We start from the raw sequence: 22,379 nt of genomic DNA, 5'->3' as shown, positions 1-22,379 counted from the left end.
CATAAAATTTTTGAATTTTCTTTCACTTTAAATTTATACTAATATTTGTTTACTTTGCTTACAATCCATACTAATATATGAGTATATTATATTCAATATAAAAACAATGTAATTTTTATATTTCTTCCTCTGAACTCTAGTTTATTTCATGAGCAGCATGGGAATACTGAGCAGAGCAGTACTTTAAAAAAAATTTTTTTTAATTTTTCTATTTTAGAGAGGGAGGAAGGGAGAGAGAGAGACATCTATGTGACAGAGAAACATTGATCAGTTGCCTCTCATGCGTGCCCCAAAGAGGGACTAAGCCTGCAACCTGGGCACATGCCCCGATCAGGAATCAAACCGGAGACCTTCCCAGTGACGCTCTAACCAACTGGGGCACCCTGGCCAGGGCAAGGCAGGGATTTTTGAGTATGATCAATGGTCTTCCTTCTGGATGGAAGATACTTATCGTATATACCAGGATGGACTATTTGTCTCTTTGGAAATGTATCCGTCTTAGGTGGAGTTTGAGATAGTATTAGAAAAGCATGAAGGCAGAGGAAGCCAGCAAAATGGGCCTAGAGTTAAAGTGTATTTAAAGGGAATGAATGAGACACATTAATGCTAGGTTTTTCCTGTATTTATTTTTATATTGGAAAATGGAAAAATCTCACTTTAAAACATGCTAGCAAAACCTTTTGGAAACCAGCTTGAAATTTTAACTCAAATAAGTTAAACACAATCATACAGGTATCACTGAGACTTGATAGGATGGTGCTCAATGAAAAACTACAATGAAAAGCCCAGCCGGTGTGGCTCAGTGGTTGAGCATCGACCTAGGAGCCAGGAGATCGCGGTTCAATTCCCGGTCAGGGCACAGGCCCGGGCTGCGGGCTCGATCCCCAGCAGGGGGCGTGCGGGAGGCAGCCAATCAATGACTCATCAGTGATGTTTCTCTCTCTCTCCCTCTCCCTTCCTCTCTCTGAAATCAATAAAGACATTTTTAAAAAAGAAAAAAGAAATATAGCTAAAGTCTCAGTGTTCTGAAAGCAGAGCATATGATGAATTCTTCTCTTACCGAACAATTTTACCTCATATTACTTGAAGAAGCAAAGAAGGGAAGACTTTCTCTGAAATTAGGATTCCACAACAGGCATTGCATGTAAGGTATTTTGATTTCAGCAAAACATAGAAAAAAATGATCTGTCATGATTTTGTGGATTAAATGCTAAAATAGAGGTATGAATCATAATGTAAAGGTAGGTTTATATTCTTAACTGGATGAACAAGTGAACCCGAAGTCTGGATTGGTGAATCATTGTTAACCAGACGAAAGGTCCCTAGTGCCTTGCCACAGAACTCCGTATTTGTTTCTGTCCCTTTCGATATATTGAGCCATTATCTGAATGAAGACGTAATAGTCATGCTTGCAGAATTTGCTGACGACTCAGTTCTGAGATGGATCACGGGTAAGATGGATCAAAATCTCAAGATTCAAACTTATTTATAGGTTGGAGGAATGCCCCTGATGTAATGAGATGAAACTTAATGAAGGTAATCATGAAGTTCTCCAAATTGATTTAAACATAGGAATTTGTGGAATTTCTACTGCCCAGTTCACAACAGGACATGGCTTAGTATCATAGTATTATATTTTAAATATTTTTATTGATTTTTAGAGAGAGAGAAAGGGAGAGGGAGAGAGAAAGAGAAACACTGATGTGAGAGATGAAAATCGATCGGCTGCCTCCCGCGTACCCCTACTGGGGATCGAGCCTGCAATCGGGGCATGTGCCTTGACCGGGAATCGAACCAGCAACCTTTTGGTGCACAGGATGTGCTCAGCCAACTAAGCCACCCAGCCAGGGCCATGGCATTATTATTAAAAAGAGTGTAGGCCTTTTATTTCATTGCGGACTGCAAAGGCTAACGTTATGATGCAACTGTTAGAAAAGCTTGGGTTGTGTTAAATCTTGAGTTGCATTAAAAGAATCACAGAGTACAGAAAAAGGGGGTTGGACCGTTCCTAAAGCACTCTGGTAAGTTTTGTGTGCTCTTTAATTTTATTGATGATCCACTCCTGTCCAGAGGGGAAGGCCCTGGTAATATCATGCCACATGAGAAATAATGACACAAAATAGGGCTATTGATTCTAGAAAAGAAGGAACTTAAAAGGTATACAAAACCTGCCTTGATTTATTTTAAAAACTATCTTGTGGAAGAAGGATTAGACTTCCTCTGTAATTTTAGTACCCAGAACAGCCTAGGATATAGTAGATACTCTAAAGATATTTGCTAAAATAATTCACTCATTGAACAATTATTTGCTCAGCACCTCATATGTTCTATGTATTATTTTAGGTGCTGGAAATACGGCATTGAACAAAATAGACATAGTCCCTGCCCTTATGGAACTTACATTCCAGTGAGAGGAGAAACAATAAATTGAACAGATAATTACATGATATAATGCCAGGTAGAGAGGCAATATGGTAGTTTAAAAAGCAGTCTGGCCCTGCCGGACGTGGCTCAGCAGTTGAGCATCGACCTAGGATCCAGGAGATCGTGGTTTGATTCCCTGCCAGTGTTTTCAAAAAAGGAAAGGAAAAACCCCCCAAAAGTAGTCTGGAACTAGACTGCCTGGCTTCAAGTCCTTGCTCACCCACTTACTGGTTCTGTGACCTTGTACAAGTCAGCTACTCTTTCTGGGCCTCAGTTTTCTTATATGTAAAATGGGCATATTAGTAGATTCTACCTCGAAGAGCTTTGTGAGGGCTAAATGAGTCATTCCACATAAAGATCTGTGGACAGCGCCTGACACATAAGAAGTATACAGGAAGTAATAGCAATTGTTACAGTAATAAGTGTTCTGAAGAAACATAAAGCACGTAAGGTGGCAGATGGAAGAATGTAAAAAATGAACATTAGTCCAGAGAGTGCTTGGTGGGGGCACCTGCAGGCAGACTGTCCTTGAGATGTGTTCCAGCTCCACATTTCCCCACGTGCTCCTCTGCCCCCTGGCCTCTTCTCCTTTGGTTGCCTGGACCTTTTTTGCTCATTTTTTGAAACCAGCCTGACAGAGCACCTCACTTGGAAGGCAAGTAGCAGATCCCTTTTGCTTACTGGAGTTGGCTACCCCCTTCTCTACGCTACTTTGATTTTTTAAATTTATTGCGATGTATTATATTGAAAGGTATGAGAAGTTCTAAGGTATTATGGTTAAGATCACAGGCTTTGGAGTCGTGATGGGACTGAGCTTGAATTACTAATCTGTCATTTACTGTCTGTTTTACTCTGATTAATCACCAAATCTCTCCAATCTTCGGTTTCCTCCTTTGTAACTTTGGGGAAAATAATACATACACTATAAGGGATTTTTAAGAATTAAAGAAAATGTGTACTAGAGGCAGTGTAAGGTTTTAATCTCGGCTTTGCCACTTAGTTATTTGAACTTGGACAAGCCATTCAGGGTTTCAGAATTTCATTTTCCTAATCTACAAATGAGGGCAATAGTACCTTTTGATGGAATTACTGTGAGAATTAGAAATACAGTAATGTATATAAATTGCCTGGAACATGGTAGGCTTTCAATAAGGTATATGGCTGTCAAATTGAATTTGGTTAGCAATTAGAGCCTTAAGAAAATGAAGTGCGTTGCCTTTTGAAGCCATAAGCTCCTTGTCACTGGAGGGGAACATAGTACTCGGGAGACGTTGTAGAACGGATTCCTGCTGTGACATATAGGATGGAGGAGGTCAGGGCTTCCCAAACTTTCATCCACGGAGCCGCTGCCTCATCCTTATCAAGTCTAATTTAATAGGTCTGGGGTGAGAACCACCAATCTTGCCATTATATTGCTTCCGACTCAAAGGTTAATAATTCTGTAAATTGGAATTTAAGTTCATAAGTCACGCACTTCATTAATTTCATCAAATGAGCTCCCCATTTGCAACCTTCCTACCCAGGCCACTATTTGCACCCACACATATTATTAAATGGTTTCTACAATAAATCCAAGAAAAATGATTTTAATTCATCTTCATTTATTTATTTATCCATTAAGTTTAAGTAGAATCAAGCGATTGCCATACATGCACGAGCCGTAATTTCTTAATGTGTCAGAGAATTAGATGGCATTCAGTTTTCCCATTATTAAATACAACTGCTTTTTTACTTGATGTTATGTTGCCATTATCAAAGTTCTTCTGAGACATTTTCAAAAATCTCAGTTTGCAGAATTAGAAGCTGCCACAGTAAACTATGACACAGCATGTTTATAGGGTAAGAGCACATCTATCGCATGACCTTGGACAAGAACCTTTTTGCTTCTGCGTGTCAACTTCCCCATCTGGAAAATGGGAAGAAAAAATGCAAATAACTTATTATTTGTAAAGCATTTTACATATGAGTGTTAGCATCTACTTTGTGGTTTTCATTAATTTGGATATTTAGAGACTTTTTTTTAAATGAATGATATTTGACACATGAATTCATTTATTATTTTTAAAGATTTGATTTTTTTTAGAAGACTTAAATAGCAAGAAAGTTTCATCCGTAGTAGAAATTTACTTGGGCTTGATACTTAATGTAGAAAAGACATATAAAAGAAAGATACTCAGGCAATGTGGAAAAAAGAGAGAGAAGTTGTACAAGATGGAAGTATTCTGGGAAAAGAAAGTTTCTGCCCAACAGTATGGATTTCTCATTGAAAATGTTAGAAAGCGCTGAAGATCTGAACTCTCTACTTGAGAAAATATTTCAGAAATGCTCAATTCCAGTGTTTACATAGTTTGGGCATCACAACACCTTACAGTTTCTTTGCTTTTCCTTTTAACATGGACATGTGTGCACCGTTTACGATGATGCATATCTTATCAGGTCTTGGAGGGCTTATTTTGAAGGATTTCAAAGCACAATTATGGAAAGCATCTCTTTGTACCCCCTTCTAAGGCCTTCGGAAAAGAAATATTTGAGGATCAAGAAATATTTGGGTTTTAAACAAAAAGTGCTATAAACTGAGTTTCATCATAACTCTTTCAGTGCTTGTTTGTTTCCACTTTAATTTTTAGCATTTCTTTGTCCTATGGGAAAAACACTTTTGGTTACACTTTCACAAGTCTACCTGGCTTATTTTCCCCCCCTGCATTACTTAGTTGCAGAGGATGGATAAAATGCAACAAGGTTAAAAAAGCTAATCTCCTTGCTAGGAGTAACTAATTCTGCATCATTTCCCATTAAACCACGAATTGAATGGAACAGGAAAATCAGAATTTTTCCACGCTGCGGAAGAAGCACTTCATTTTAACCGAATGTCAAATCGTTAAAGGTAACAAAGATGGAGCATACGCAGAAGCACTTGCAAAAGAGTTATGATTCTATTCTAATGATACCAATTTATTTTTTTAACGAAAGTATTCTCCTGTAATTATTTTGATAAATTCTCTTAAAACTTGCCTCCTCTTTCGCTCTGCAGTTAGCATCCCGCTGGTAGCTGGTGTGGGCGGTTGCCAGAGTTATCTTTCTACTCAGTTAATAAGAAGTTCCTAATTTTGCAAGTGACCACATAAAAGATGAGAACACCCTGGGTCCCTTGAGGAGTTAGGCTAGTTGCTTTGGTTTGGAGTTTTTTGACCAATAAGAAACTGCAAAAAGAGGCTCCAGCCATAAAATCCCGGGCATGTCTGACAGCCGTCTGGCTTGTTCTTCGCTGCTGGAGCTTGACTGCCCTTTTATACTCCTGCCGGATCTTACACTCCTGCTCCTTGAGTTAGTAGGTGAAAGCCCATTCTTTAGAGAGGCATACTGAGCTGGAGTAGTCACCATGTCACCTATTGTTTTGTTTTCTAGGAATCAAAGTTATTTATTTGTTTATGCATTTCAGTGTTTCCAAACGCATCTGACTTATTAAGGCTACTTAAGCTACTAAAGGTAACTGTCCTGCCCCCAGAAATAAATGTCATCTTGGATCAATCTAACACTCTTTTGGACTCTCAGAAACCACTTGGATGGTACGATCCGTAGCCGTATTTCCCCATCTTATCCATAAAATAATCACGGGGCATTTTTCTTTGATATTTTGCTGAAATCAAAATGCTTTACATGTAAACGATGCATGTTCTTGACGATCCCAATTCCCTCCCCTTCTGTGCTTCTTCAAGTACCTATGAGGCGGGGTCATTGATCCAATGCTCTGCTTTTGAAATACTGAGACTTTGAGGCTGTTTTTTGAAACTGAAGTCTCCATTAAGAATGTCTGCCATTGTTCCAGTTGTGTGATAACTATTAGAAAATATCACCCATGTCTTCCATGTTGCCAAACAGGTTGTAGAGAATTCCCACAATTGTATTATTTTGGTGTCTCTCCTCAGCATGCTTCTGCCTCTCGATTCATGAATTTTTTTCTCCCCACTCTGTATCTTTGCAGCATATGATGTTCTCTCTCCTGTTAAATCTATTTTGGAACAGATTATTCCCTTTCATTGCAATTTTTCACCAACTACCACCCTAGCAAGCCTCGGTGACACTTACTCAACTCTAAGCTCTTTGTGTGAGACTTTTAAGCTGCCCTCATTTATTGCCCATATTCTTGCCATTGGCATAAGACATCTGAGGCTAAAACTACGGCTTCCAAATAGTTTTCTTATTATGTTCTCAAGAGAATTCCTGAGATCTTTTTCAAGGGGCTCTTCTTGCTTTGTCCTAGGCAGTGTCATGCATTAGATTCAGGCACACAATATTTTAAAAGCATTTCCTCTCTCTTTGTATAGTTTCAGTTTAAAGCTTAATAAGATTGGAAAATCTCCTTTCAAACATTTTCCCCCAGGTTTTTCTAAGATGAACCCTATCTCTTACATGGTCAAGAAAAAAAAACACATTCCGTTCACTGGCATTTCTACATTTCCCTGCACGGTTTCGACGAGCTTTCATTCTCTCTAATTATCTGTGGCGCGGGGAGGTGTTTCTGAGCCCTCTCTCCCTCTCCTTCAGGGGGACCGCGTTACATTTATAACACTGGTAATTGGTGAGCTCCACAGTCAGGAATACGAACTTAAAACGTACTCTACAGGTCAATGAAATGCCATTTTCCTTAGCACTCTTATCTTCTGGATTTCAAGTTGAACTATTACCCCTTATGGTTTCCTCTGGCGACACCCTGCCTTGCATACACTGCTCATGTAAACTGTTGCAACAGTTGTGCAGTTTGTCATGCCTTTTTGACAGCTAGGTCCTGGGCAATGGATGCTACTTGGGGGGTGAACATTATATAATTTTTCAACTTTAGTCCCATTTCCTACCTTTAAAACTACCTGGATCCTTGATGGCCAGCTGTCAGTTTCAATATTCCATTGGATCATGGAATCCTGAAGTTGGAAGGTATTTGGGGAGCTCATTCAGTCATCTCTTTTGCTCAAAAAAAAAAAAAAGACATGGCAACAATAACTAAATATGGCATATTTATGACATCTACCTACTCATTTGATTGAAAAGGAATTTTGCCTGGGGATATCTAAAATGATGCTAGAGGGGGAGATGCTTGTATTAGAGCTGACTTACACCATTTATTTATTTTTTCAGTATTCAAGAAATATTTCTTCAGTATTATGTTAGAGGCATGGCAATGGGTTCAGAAATATGTTGAGTGAGACAGATGTCATCTATGCTCTCATGGAAAATGTAGTCTGGTAGAGTGACATGCTCATCAAGCACTCATTATTTTAGATTAAGGTAGGTGTTAGCAGACTCATACCAGGTAGCCGTTGAGCGTGGAATCAGAGAAACAGCATAGAAAAATTCTTCTACCATTTTCTTTCTTTTTTTTTTTTTTTTTTTTAATATATCTTTATTGATTTCAGAGAGGGAAAAGGAGAGGGAGAGAGAGAGAGACAGAAACATCAATGATGAGAGAGTCATTGATCCAGCCCACAACCCGGGCCTGTGCCCTGACCGGGAATCGAACCCCGATCACCTGGATCCCAGGTCGATGCTCAACCGCTGAGCCCCGCCCGGCCGGGCCCCCATTTTCATTTTAAACATCCCAAGTACTCAACTGACTAGATGGGCGGGCTTTGGGAAAACGGATGGCAACAAATAGTTTCCAGGTGCTGTGGGCCATTAACAAGGTTTCATGCGATATTGACCTTTTATTGGGTAATAAAAGGAGCGGCCATGTTCTTAAGGAATGCCGCCTATGTGTGTTAGTAAGAGCAATAGGTAGGCTCTAAGTAAATATTTGTAGATGCCTCCTCTCCTCTCTAGGTCTTCAGTTCCTTACGAGCAGTGCAATATCTACGTCTCACTCACATTTTACAATATGGTGCCTTGTGAGCAGACAAAGACATAATGGATGAATTAAAAAAAAAAATTTGAATGACCTGAGAAGAAAGTTCTTGAGGGTACTCTGAGCACAAGGAAATCTGTGATTCATTGTGGAGTAAGACAGAGCCTTTAAGCTAATACCAAGTAGTTTTCTCTTGGGCTGGTGACAAGATAAGTAAAGAACACACTTAAGGGGGAAAAAAGTCCCAGTGCACTATTTTTATTAGAAGAGGGGTATGTGTGTGTGTGTGTGTGTGTGTGTATGTGTGCTTGCGTGCATGCACATACTTAATAGACTAAGAATCTTTATGTGTTTGTAAAGCTCTCAGCTTTAGATTTTGCCAATCTGAGCAACAGTTTTCACATAACTGTATCTGTTTCCTATTTGCAAGGTGCAAAGGAGGAAAACCCCCACAAGTTTTGTTCTGAAACCTAAATGGCAGAGGTGCTTCTGACTGAGGTGTCTTTTGTTTTTTTAATGATTAAGAAGTTAAGCAGTATGGAAGGACCTGGAGAATATTATGCTGAGTGAAATAAGCCAGGCAGAGAAAGACAAGCATCACATGATCTCGCTTTTACGTGGGATCTAAAGAACTTAATAAACTGATGAACAGAATAGATTCAATGACATGGAAGCATAGATGAGACTGACGAATGTCAGAGGGATGGAGGAGGGCGGGTGGGTGGAGGGGGAGAGAGTCACCAAAGAACTTATATGCATATATGCACAGCCCAAGGACATGGACAATGGTGGGGAGAGGGACTGGGGAGAGGGGTGGGATGGAGTGGAACGGGTCACTGGAGAGAAAAAGGGACATCTGTAATATTTTAAACAAAAATAAAAAATTAAAAAACAAACAAAAAGTTAAGCATGTTCATTCTACAAAAGGACAAACAATTTTAGTCCCACTGGGACCACATCATGTCCGTTGATGTTTCTATTGGGAGCATAGAGGACAGGAAACCGCCCACTGAACAGAGGCTATTGGCTCTGAAGTTTGGTTCAGCTCTTCAGGAACCTGAGAGTATCTCAAGCTAGCTGCTGCTGTCTCCCAAAGTTTGGAATTTAACCCCCCCCCCCACACACAGTACACGTGGACACACACAGCAAATGAGCTGGGGCAGAACCCCATGGAGGCAGCGTTAACATCAGTCGGCCAGCCTCTCTTCTGCCTTCACTGCATCAACCGAGAGAACCACACTGAGGTTGATGATCCTTCCCAATGTGGGTCCTAGTTTATCTCCTGCTGATACAAAGGAGGATTTTGCAGGGCACCAATCGGGGGGTTCTGCAATCCACTTCCCTCTGACTCAGGAAGAGCCCATTCTCCCAAATATGTTTGAAATCGTTACCAACTTGCCATCGCATTTGCTGAGCTAGAGCTTTGCAACTCTGCAACTTTATTTTCCATATGCTCAAGAGACATCCCCAGCACCACAACGCTCCAGTATGTGGCACAGCAGACTAGTGAACGATAGAGGCAGCATATGGCTCCTCTCAACTTCCTTGCAGTTGAAGGGGTTTTCAGGCAAAGTCAGGAGCAAAAGCATTTCTTATGCCAAATGGCCTTCGCTTTATTTGCCTTAGAAACAATAAGAACTTGTAGGCAGATGTATGGGGGAAAGGCCATCCAAGCCTGCACCTGCAACAGAAATGCAATTTCCCTGCTTTCCAATGGATTTTACTCAAGGTTAAGCTGATTCTCCTTGTGACCCTGATGGATTTAGAACTCTTATACAAAAGCAACAATAGCAGCAAGCCCAAAGAACCCTCCTCAACTCATTATCAAACCAGGCGTAGGGATGAGCTCTACCAGTGAGAAATAAAGTTACATGTCTATGCTCAGGTGTTCCAGCACAGTTTTGAAGCTTTTAACCAAAAATCATACCCACAAGGCCCATCTCTGTCTATAGCATGTACATAGAGTTGCTACACTACCACTGGACTTGGAATAAAAATCCATTCTGTGGAGGCCATCATAGTACACAGAGGTTATTCTGCCACCAACAGGAAAGCTCTCATACTAAAAGCACATGAGCTGTCAAAGTGGTGAACTTGCCATGACCTGGAACATCAGAAATTCGCTGACTGCAGTGAGAGAAGAGCATTTTGCATCGTGTTTCTTTTCTATTACAAGGAACATTGCATAGAGGTGGAGGAGTGGGGCTACAGGAAGCTGTTTTAGAAAGGGGACTAGATCATCTCTAATGTCTCTTTCAGCCTTAAAATTCTCTAGGCCAAGAAGAGCTACAAACTCGAAGGCTGTCTGGTGCCAGGTGTATGATGCAGCCACGTGGAGGACAATAGGGAGAGATGCTACTAGAGGAAAATTGGACAGTGTGATCCTCACTGAAAAGCATTCATAGCAAAACATAATGAAACAACGCCGAAGTCTCTGCTACCCCTCCAAAAAGCAAAAACAAAAGATCTCTAAGGGGAAAAAATCAGCCCTCGGACTATCAATTTTCAACTTCTCTAAAATCTTACTCCTTTTTCTTTCAAAACTCAGATAAGACTTCAAAGTTAAAAGCTCACTCCTTATCAATGGGAACAATCTGATTTTCTCAGGAGTTTTTTTTTATCTTAGAAAGATAAGCCCACATATATATAATACTAAATTTGTGAACCTTTTTCAAAGGTACAGTTGCAAGTCTCTTGAGCTTATTACTTTTTTAAATAATTTTTTTATTTTTCAATTATAGTAGACATATAAATACTATATTAGTTTCAGGTGTACAACATAGTGATTAGAGATTTCTATAAAGTATGAAGTGATCACCCCGATAAATTTAGTACCCACCTGGCACCATACATAGTTATTACAATATTATTGACTGTCTTCTCTGTGCTGTACTTTACATCCCAGTGACTATTCTGTAGGTATCAACTTGTGCTTCTTAATCCCTTCACCTTTTTCACCCATCCCTTCAACCCCCCCTTCTATTTAGCAATAGTCAAAATGTTCTCTGTATCTATGAGTCTGTTTCTGTTCTGCTTGTTTGTTTATTTTTGTTTTTTTAGATTCCACATGTAAGTGAAATCGTAGGACATTCATCTTTTTCTGTTTGACTTATTTCACTCATTTTTTTAAAAAAATATATCTTTATTGATTTCAGAGAGAGGAAAGGAGAGGGAGAGAGATAGAAACACCAATGATGAGAGAGTCGTCATTGATCGGCTGCCTCCTGCACGCCCCCTACTGTGGGATTGAGCTCTCAGCCCTGGCATGTGCCCTGACCAGGAATCGAACTGCAATCTCTTGGATCCTAGGTCGATGCTCAGCCGCTGAGCCGCACCGGCCAGGCCACTCATTCTTTTTTATGGTAGAGTCATATTACATTGCATATATGTACTGCTTCTTATTTATCCATTCATCTATTGATGGGCACTTAGTTTGCTTCCATACCTTGGCTATTGCAAATAATGTTGCAATGAACATATGGATGCATAAGTCTTTTTCTTTTAGTGTCTTGGGTTGCTTCAGATAAATACCCAGAAGTGGAATTGCTGGATCCTTCTTTGTCTCTTGTTATAGCCTTTGTTTTAAAGTATATTTTGTTTGATATAAACATTAGTACCTCAGCATATACTGTATTTGTGGATAGGAAGACTTAACATCATTAAAATGTCCATACTACCCAAAGCAACCTACAGATTCAACACAATTCCTATCAAGATACCAATGGCATATTTCACAGAACTAGAACAAATATTCCAAAAATTTACATGGAACCACAAAAGACCCTAGATAGCCTCAGCAATCTTGAGAAACAACAAATTTGGAGGAAGGTCATAGTAATCAAAACAGCATGGTACTGGCATAAAAACAGACATGTAGATCAATGGAACAAAGTAGAGAGCCCAGAAATAAACCTATGCCTTTATGGTCAATTAACATTTGACAAAGGAGGCAAGAACATACAATGGGGTAAAGATAGTTTATTCAATAAATGGTGTTGGGAGGAAATTGTACAGATACATGCAAAAAACAAAACAAAACAAAACAAACTAGTCCACCTTGTTACATCATACACAAAAATAATCTTAAAATGGATTAAAGACTTAAATATTAGACTCATAACCATAAAAATCCTAGAAGAAAACATAAGCAGTAAAATCTTGGACATTTCTAGTAGCAGTACTTTTTCTGAAATATCTCCTTGGGCAAGGGAAACAAAAGAAAAAAAAATAAGTGGGACTACATCAAACTAAAAAATTTTGCACAGCAAAGTAAACTATCAACAAAATGAAAAGACAACCCACTGAATAGGAGAACATATTTGCCAGTCACACATCTGATGAGCTCATATCTACAATTCATAAATAACATATAAAACTCAACACAACCTCTCCCCAAACAAATCCAATTAAAAAAGTAGACAAATAACCTAAATAGACACTTCTCCAAAGAGGACATACAGATGACCAAGGGACATATGAAAACATCATCAACCTCAATAATTGTCAGAGAGATGCAAATTAAAACCACAATGAGATATCACCTCACACCTATCAGAATGGCTGCCATTAATAAATTAACAAATAACACGAGTCGGTGACGGTGTGGAGAAAAGGGGACCCTCATGCACTGTTGATGGGAATATAGGTCGGTGCAGCCACTGTGGAAAACAGTATGGAGGCACCTCAACAATTTAAAAATGGAACTGCCTCATGACCCAGCAATTCCACTCCTGGGAATATATCCAAAGAACCACCAAACTCTAATTCAAAAGAATATATGCACCCCTATGTCCATTGCAGCCTTATTTACAATAGCTAAGATTTGGAAGCAGCCCAAGTGCCTATCAGTAGACGAGTGGATAAAGAAGCTGTGGGACATTTACACAATGGAATATTACTTGGCTGTAAAAAAAGAAGGAAATCTTACCCTTTGGGACAGCATAAATGGACCTGGAGAGTATCATGCTAAGTGAAATAATCCAGTCACAGAAAGACAAGTACCACATGATTTCATTTATATGTGGAACCTAATGAACAAAACTAACAAGCAAAATAGAACCAGAGTCATGGGTATATGGATCAGACTGACAACTGTCAGAGGGGTGGGGGTTAGTGGGGTGCTGGGTGACAAATATGAAGGGATGAAGCAAAAGATAAAAAACCTCATAGACACAGGCAACAGCATGGTGATTACCAGAGGGAAAGGGGGGTGGGGGAGGTAGAAGAGGATAAAGGGGGGATAAATGGTGAAGGAAGGAGACTTGATTTGGAGTGATGAATACACAATACAACACACAGATTATATATTATAGAATTGTACACCTGAAACCTATATAACTTTATTAACCAATGTCACCTCAATAAATTTAATTTAAAAAAAAAAACAATTTGCAAACAGTGGGAGAACTTTGAACTGCAGCTCCCTAGGCTCAGCATTAAGGAATAAATTGAATGTTTCCTTTTGGGGTAAGACGGAGTATCTGGCATCTTTTGTTAGAAGTACATTTAAATGAAAGATCTTTTCAGTGACTGCATTTCAGTTCTTTGTGTGCTCACTGAATGCCAGGTGTTTTTTAGAGTCCCAAGTCACTCTGGAGTAATATGTGATTGTGATTCCTGCATCTCTCTGCAGTCTCTTTCTGAAACATGCACCCAAAGGGGTTCTGAGGGGAATTGGAGAAGCTGATGACCAGCAAGGAGAACATATTCACACTATCTGGACAAAGGGGAGTCAGTGCAAATGTCAATGATAGAGAGCTTGCAATGAACTAAAAGTTACTTGCTAGGGAATTGAGGAAACTTTCTACAAGTTTCTTTTAAGGACTGAACAGAAGCATTGTGAATTTAAACAATATTTTATGCATGCTTTATCTCATTGTCAGACATAATTTTGTTCAACATAAATATTCAATCCTCAGTAGCTTCAAAGCTCCAACCTCATAGCTCAAGTCCAGGTTTTGTCATTTTTTTAAGAAGCAATTTTATGTATCATCGGTGTTAATGAAAACATTATGTTCCATTCTTAAGTTGAATTGTGGATTTGAAATATGAAGTTTTCAGAACCATATGCTCATGTTCAAAACTGATGTCTTTGTAGCTGTGACTATTCAGGGCACGGAAATGTATAGAAGTAAATGTGCATTTGAATGTGCAGGTTATATTTTATCATTAAGGTTGATTATTTATAGAAGCAGAGAAAGCAGAGGGCTGTCAAGGGGTTTTAAATAAAACAAACAAGCAACTGTGAAAAGGTATCGTTTGCAGCAGGAATACTCTCCATAATCAGGATCCTTTATCTTTCACGGGTAGAGCTGGCCATGGCTGCCCCTAAAGCAAAGCACTTTGGAGCAGCTGGACAGAATGCTGGAGGAGAGATGCAGCGGGGCTGGTCTTCTCTGGAGAGCAGGATGGATCCATTGCTGGTAGGCTCAGCGGGCTAGGAAACCTCCAGTGACTAGCAGGCTTAGTTCTCCCAGTTAACCACACAGTATTTTTCAGAAATCGTATTTTTTATACCCTTGAATAATATTAACTTTCTAAAGTGGTCTGAAAATAAAATAATCTGTTTCTAGAATAGAGCAGTAAATGCCTTTTATATCTAGATTAAACATAGAGCTAAAATATATATATTTTAAGTAATGGTGATTTGTGTCACAGACAGTAGTATAGTGTTCTGGGCCTAGAAGAATCTAGGCTCTGCCACTTCTTAGCCACGTGAATTTGCATGTGTCTTAATTTCACCAAGCCGCAGTTTCTCCATCTGTAAAATGGAGATACTAATGGCATCTTAGTTTATTTTTAGTGAAGTGCTCATTTTACAAATGATCAGCCTTTCCCCGAAGTTTAGAGAAAATCTCCTTGATATATTTATTGCTAAGGATACTATCTTGCTATTTATTATAGAATTTGTAGGATGCTTCTAATGAAGCTGCTCATTCTGCTGGGTGAGGCACTCTCGGTGGATCTGGTTTAACTGCAATATATGTTTAGACACTGTGAATAACTGTATTTCAATCTACACCTTCCCTTTGAGTTTTGCAACTGATAGTCTGCAATCTTCACAAAATTTTTGTTGATCCAATTGTCTCATTTCTTGTTGACCAGAACTTCACAGGTTATATGTTCTTCCAAGATCCAATGACATGAGAGCCTATTTTCCTTACTGCCAAAGATTGTCTTTTGCCAGGTTTAGGATATTTGGGGACTGATTTGGTACTCTTTGGGCTTATTTTCAACCCATAATGCTGGCTATAATACTTTTTGTTGTTGTTGTTATCCTTACCCGAGGATATTTTTTCCATTGCTTTTCAGAGAGAGTGAAAGGGAGAGAGAGAGAAACATCGATTGGTTGCCTCCTACAGGGATCGAGCCTGCAACAGAGGTACGTGCCCTTGGCCAGAATTGAACCTGTGACCCTTCAGTTCACAGGCTGATGCTCTAACCACTGAGCAAAACTAGCTAGGGCTAATTATTTTCATATTTGATAGAGACTGCTAGCTACCTAATATACATTTCCACTTTCTTAGTTAATAACAAAACCCAATTTTATTTTGGATGGCCTTTGGTAAGTGAGAGATAGGATGGGACTTCCAGAAACTCTCCTTAGGAAAGAGGTAACATTTGGCATATGCATTCTTTTTACATTTCCTGCTTCTTGCTGGTAATGTAGACATTAATGGCTAGAGCCCCAGTAGCCATACTGAACAATGAGACAATCTTGAGCCAATGCAAAAGATGAAAGATCATAAGCATAAAAATACATCCCTGTGACTTTAGATTTGCTATTGTCAGCTTTGAATCATCTAGCTTAAAAAATGTTTTATGCTAGAAAAAAATGTTTAAATCTTATTGAAGTCCCTGTTCTTTAGTTGCTGTTTCTAGATGATACAATGAACTTTGCTGAGCATGTTCTGAGAGCACAACCCAGTAATATGCGAGTAGGGGTTATAGTGGTCAGACTCTGAAAAGATATTCTAAATATTACTAGATCAATTTGGATGATGGAGTTTACTTTTTCATCGCAAATTTTCCACTCCTTTCTCCAGAAAACTTTAATTTAAATTTTAAAATGTTATAAATTTAGGCTTCATATTTAATTGAGACAATTTCTCTAGACAAGCGTCAATGGATCGGGATCAGAAGTGGAAAAACTTGTGTTACTATTCTACATTTTTATGAAACCACCATCAAACTTTAAAAAGTAGAAACCCAGGGATTAAAATAAAAGTATAATCTTGAACTGAAGTTTTATTCAAATAGAATGTGGATTAAATCTCAAAATTGAGATTAGCAAAAGTTCTCTTGACCTCTTAAGTGGTTGTCTATGTGTGTTTTTTCTAGCAGTGTTTTTCAAACTTCAATGCCTTATGTCTTCTGTTTTTTAACTCTTAATTTGAAATAAATACAGAGTCACAGGAAGTTGCCAAGATAGAACAGAGAAATTCCATGTACCCTTTGCCCAGTTTCCCCTGTGGGTTACTTCTTATGTAATTGAGGAGGGAGAGGAGGGAGTGGGCAGAGGTGGGCAAAGGGGGATGAAGGGGGCATCTACAATAATGTCAACATTAAAAATTTTTAAGAAAAATTTTTGAAGAAATAAAAAAAGGACTTTAATATATGTGTGTGTGAGGGTTCTCTAGGAAAACAGAATCATAATAGATAATATTTATTATGAGAAATTGCCTCATGTGATTATGTAGGCTGTGAAGTCCTATAATCTGCCTTTTGCCCAGCAGTGTAAATCAGTCTGAGACCAAAAGGCCTGAGAACCAGGGGAACTGATGATCTAAATCTCAATCTGAGGACTGGAGAAGGTGAGATGAGTCTTAAGTTTCCTCCCCAGTCAGCTTTTCTCGACCTGTCAGAGTCTTCTTATGTTTGTTTTACACATAATGTCCAAGATTTACTAGTTGTACTTAGCAGGAAGAACAGGGGGAAATACACCTATTTCTTCCCTGTTTTCTTTTGATAAGCACAAAAATCTCATAAGTGAATTACTCTATTTTGAAATTTTATATAACTTTAAAAAGAGTATGGGATTTTTGTGTTCATCAAAAGAAAACAGGAAAGACTTCTGCTTCCCGGAAGAGAGGAGGGTAGGGGCAATAGGTAAGCAAGGTGAAGAGAAATGAGAGGTGCAAACCTCCAGTTATAAAACAATAATAAGTCACAGGGATATAATGTACAGCATAGGGAAAACAGCCAATATCATTGTAATAACTTTGTATGGTGACAGATGGTTACTAGAATTATTCTGGTAATCACATCGTAAAGAATATAAATGTCGAATCACTATGCTGGTTCACCTGAAACTAACACAATATTGTGTATCAACTATACATTAATTAAAAAAAGAGAAAAGCAAACAAAAAATAGATTGACTCGTGATGACAAAACAACATTGAGACAAATTTCTGTTTTGTTTTCAAACTAACACACCATCTTCTCCCTTCACCACCCTCTCCTCTGATATTTACACATGTTCCCCCACTTCATTGAGATTCACTGCTGCCGTACATTTTCAGAACTCTGACAGTTTTCATTTCTAGCCATATTTCCACTTCCTACTTGGGCTATTCTTTTGATACTTGTGACCTATTATGAACCAAAATCAGTGTCAGATTTTTGGCCCAGGTTTGGAGAACAAAGATGTTCAATTCCAGATAAGATTGGGTGAGCATCATATCAGCATCAATACTCTTAATCAGTGCTTAGCTGAACCAGCCTTCAACAAGCTTTTGAGGACCGGCCCATTTCAAGGGATTTGCTTTTATCAGTATTTGGCTTGATTAAAACTAACCTGCTAACCTTTTTGCTTTGTGAAAAAATGGACCAGTTTGGAAGCATCAAGCTTGGACTGGGTGCATGGACTGTCAAATATAGTTTGAGAGTATTTTAACACACAATACCATTAGCCAAATATAATGATAAGGGGCTATTCGATTAGGATCAACTTCAGATCTACATGAAGGAAGAAAGATTGCTTCTTTCCTTTTCTTTTGGAGAGGAGTAAATTTGTATTTTCCCTAAAATTTGCTTGTTGTTTTTTTTTTATAAGGAAAGTTTGAGATCATTACATTAATATTTAGTTGCAATAGCAGCATGAAACCTTTTATAAGTGTTGTTTTCATCACGAGAGGGGTGATTATACACACACACACCATTTATGCATATATTTTTGGCTATTTTTGTGGTTATTTGGTTTTAAAGTGTAGCAAGAAAATAATACTACATTGGAGACAATCAAATGAAAGAGAATTGAAAGTCAAACAATTGCCAAATGGTTCTCTCGCTAGGTTTTGTTTGATCATTAACTTTATCCTCATTTTTCAGACCAAAATAGTTACTTAAATTTGCTGTATTTTTATGTATTTATATTTATTATAATTTTTTTGGTAAACTCCTTGGCCTCACCTTTACAAAAGGGGGTGGGTATCCAGCTTGCCATACACAAGTCAAGAGGGAGCTTTCTTTTTCTTTGTGGTGCCACTTTCCATAATTTAAATTTTTTTTAGGTTGTGAGTTGATTTTCATTTTGTTTTGCTTTGCTTTTATATTGGAAGTCTAGATTTTTATTCTGACCATTTGTTAGAGTTTTATCTAAAATGATGATGATAATTAACAACAATCAAAAAACCTTAAAAAAGTCTTTTTTTTTTTTTTTTTTTACATCACACGTGGTCCATCCACAGACAGGACTTCAGTTAGTTTTATGGAATGCAACATTTAGCATCCCTCCTCCTGCTTTCTTTTTAAGGAAAAAGTTAGACTTCAATGGCTTGAAGTCGAGAATGTAGCTATAGGTTCATTCATCCATGTTCCAATTATAATGTATTCCTCACCTCCTTTTAGCCTGAATGCAAACAATGTGCGGCAAAGGTTCACAAACCCAGACACCATCCTGATCATCAGTAGAATAGGTCAAGCTGCTTTTATGACAAAACACAATTGCTGGTCCAAATCTATCCTCTCTGGAAAAATCAGTCATTCCTCTCAGTCCCAGCCCAAATACTGAAAAGTGAATTATGGCATTACTTAGGAAGAAATAGGTTCCATTTTTTTCCTCTTCTCATTTCCCTTTCTCTTTCCCCCTTCCTTCTCCTCCTCCTCCTTCAAATAAGTAAATCCATTCTTTTTCTCTTTTCCAAGGTGGCTACCCTAATGGTTTTCTCTGAAGTCAGTGTTTACATAGCTAATCAACAGCATGGCTGCTGCCCAGACAGCTTGGCTCAGAGATTGAGCATGGACCTGGGATCCAGGAGATTGAGGTTCTATTCCCGGGTCAGGGCACATGCCCAGGTTGTGGGTTCGATCCCCAGCAGGGGGCGTGCAGGAGGCAGCCGATCAATGATTCTCATCATTGATGTTTCTCTCTCTCTCCCCCTCTCCCTCTCTCTCTCTGAAATCAATAAAGACATATTTAAACAAAAACAAAAACACAGTGCTGCTGCTAATAGCTGCTGCTCCTGTGGTAGAATTTTCAATGTGGTATATTTTCAACACCTGTGCACACTCCTTGAGGTTTTTTGAAAGACTGCACATTTTCACTGACGATTTTAAGTATCGTTCCATTGGTCATAGATTGACATTGGTTCTTCAGTTTCTTTAGATAGTTTACTGTCCATGGAACAAAGGTTTAGTCTTGCTAGTTTTGAGTCTCTATCCTTTACTTAAGATTTCAAGAATCATCAACCTAGCTGCTATTAATTTTAGTACGTCCTCTCGTAATGCTGTATGTAAGTTCCCTATCAGGTTAGCAGCATCAGTACCTATGCTCTCTGCATGACCCTCAAATCTAGCAATGAGGTCGAAGAAAGACAGACCAAATTCTACTCTTGGTTGCATCAGCAGTCCATCTGGGTATGCACTCCCCTTCGATCCTTGTCCCTTCGATCCTTGTCCCTTCGATCCTTGGATAATTGCAGTATCGGCTTCCAAGCAGCTTTCCCTTAGCTCACTCAGATAATCCACAATGTCGCAATCTGACTTGTCCAACTGGAATTGGCAGGTTTGCTGAAACACACTCAATACTACCTCTGTGTATTTGTTAAACTCTCCACCAATAACAAGGACACTATCCCCAACACTCACAGAATCTGTGGCTTCACAGACCTATGGGCATTCTCATTCCCATGTCCTCCATCAACAAAAAGAAAGACAGTGAATTTCAAGATGTGACGTAAGTCTTCCACTTATCTTACAGTCTCCAATAAAAATCCTTAACAGTGAGACCATTACCTCATCTTGATGTTGCACATTTCAGAGAACATTTTGAAGAGTTCTGAAAAACTCTTAGCAGGGAGTTTTCCCTAAAATAATGAAAAATCCTTAACAGGGAGGCCATCATCTCATCTTAATGCTGCACTTTTCAGAGAACATTCTGAAGAGTTATGTAGAGCAAAGCCTGAAGGTCACTTAATTGGAACTTATCAGAAGTGCTTTCATATGTGACTTCATCTGTATTGATACACTCTTTGCTGTTACACCAGAGCTGCCACAGTCAATTTTTAAACTGAAGGATAATAGTGCCTGGTACTGTTTTTCACAGTTTTTATCAAAGTTTCATATGCAGCACTTCTCAGGTTGCTCCGGTGACCATCAGGCCTGTCTATGATCTCCAGGAGCTGCTGAAATATGAGAATGAGCAGTAAGTAGCTGCTTCTTCTTGATCATAGTTTAGGAAGTTTCATACACAGCTTCAGCTAGACTAGAAAAATCCTAGCACACATTTGATGCCATTCTGGGCTCAGCACTCAGGCCTTCTATTGGACATTGTAGCAGGAAAGCCAGGAGACATCATAGATGGCAGCTTCATGGAGCAACTTGCAAAGTCTGCCTTCAGCCTATATACTTGTATATCAAACAATGTACACAGAAGTCTTTGATTAATTAAATGAAGATAGGTGTTGCCTATATAAGTAGGACTTCGAGTTTATTAGATTCTGTTCTTCCAATATATAGGCAAAGCTATCACAGTAGTATCCTGGTACCACTAATCAAGGTTCTAGATATGTTCTGTAAGAGAGGAAAGGGCATGTGGGACAATGTCATCTTCACAGCAGGTGGCCAGGAGCATCATCAGTTTCATCATCCTTGCTAGTGTCCATGTGAGAGCTGCAGCCTCAATTGCAGCATTCCCTTGGCATAGATCTGGCTGTGTGCTCTGGACCTTTCTTTGTTCTGCTGTCTCTTCAGCTTCAATGACTAAATCTATTTTGTCATCACAGACATTGAACCAGCCTTTTATTCCTTATAGGGGCACTTTATCAAAGTTACTGTTTTATCGCAGTGTGATCACAAAAAAGAACAGGACTCATTCATGTATCTCCAGGTACCGATAATACAGAGCTTTTCACTAAATTCTGTAATCTAGTCACTAATCCCTGATTATTTTGATAATAGGTTGTTTTATAGACTATCTGGAAAAGCTTTGTCTTTCAGATTCTTTGTCAAAGTTTGCTTTGATGAACTCCAACAGATCAGGAGTGCCTGAATAGCCACTAACTTCCCATTAATTTTTAAAAAAAATATAGCTTTACTGATTTCAGAGAGAGGAAGGGAAAGGAAGAGAGAGAGAAACATCAACGATGAGAGAGTCATGGATCGGCTGCCTCCTGCGTGCCCCCTGCTGGGGATCAAGCCCGAAACCCGGACATGTGCCCTGACCTGGAATCAAACCTCGATCTCCTGGATCCTAGGTCATTGCTCAACCACTGAGCCACACCTGGCCGGGCTAACTTCCCATTAATATTAAGATCTTCTCTCCTCTTTTCCAGAATTATGGAAGTCAGAATCTCATTAGATTTATCTTGTGGCTGCTCTGTGTGAATATGTTGGCAGATGTAACAAATTGTATGCAATGTCAGCTCTTTCACGTGTTCTGTGCTGTTGGGGTTTGTGACATTGGTTACCAGCTGAAGAATGAATCCTGGCTACTGGTTCACTGCACAAACAATATGAGCCATAGTCGTAAGTAGAATTAAGTTGGTAGGCTTCTGTGCCCAATGTCTGCAAAATAGTTCTTGGCTTTTCTGTCAAACATTAGCATTAATGGCAAGACGTTCTGCTGGTTTTGTGACTTGGTGTTTGGATCCTTAGATGACAAAGAGTTCTTGCTCTC

The sequence above is a fragment of the Miniopterus natalensis genome, chromosome X, assembly GCF_054644295.1.
Source record: "Miniopterus natalensis isolate mMinNat1 chromosome X, mMinNat1.hap1, whole genome shotgun sequence".
Taxonomy (NCBI): Eukaryota; Metazoa; Chordata; class Mammalia; order Chiroptera; family Miniopteridae; genus Miniopterus; species Miniopterus natalensis.
This window is presented reverse-complemented; position numbering follows the sequence as displayed.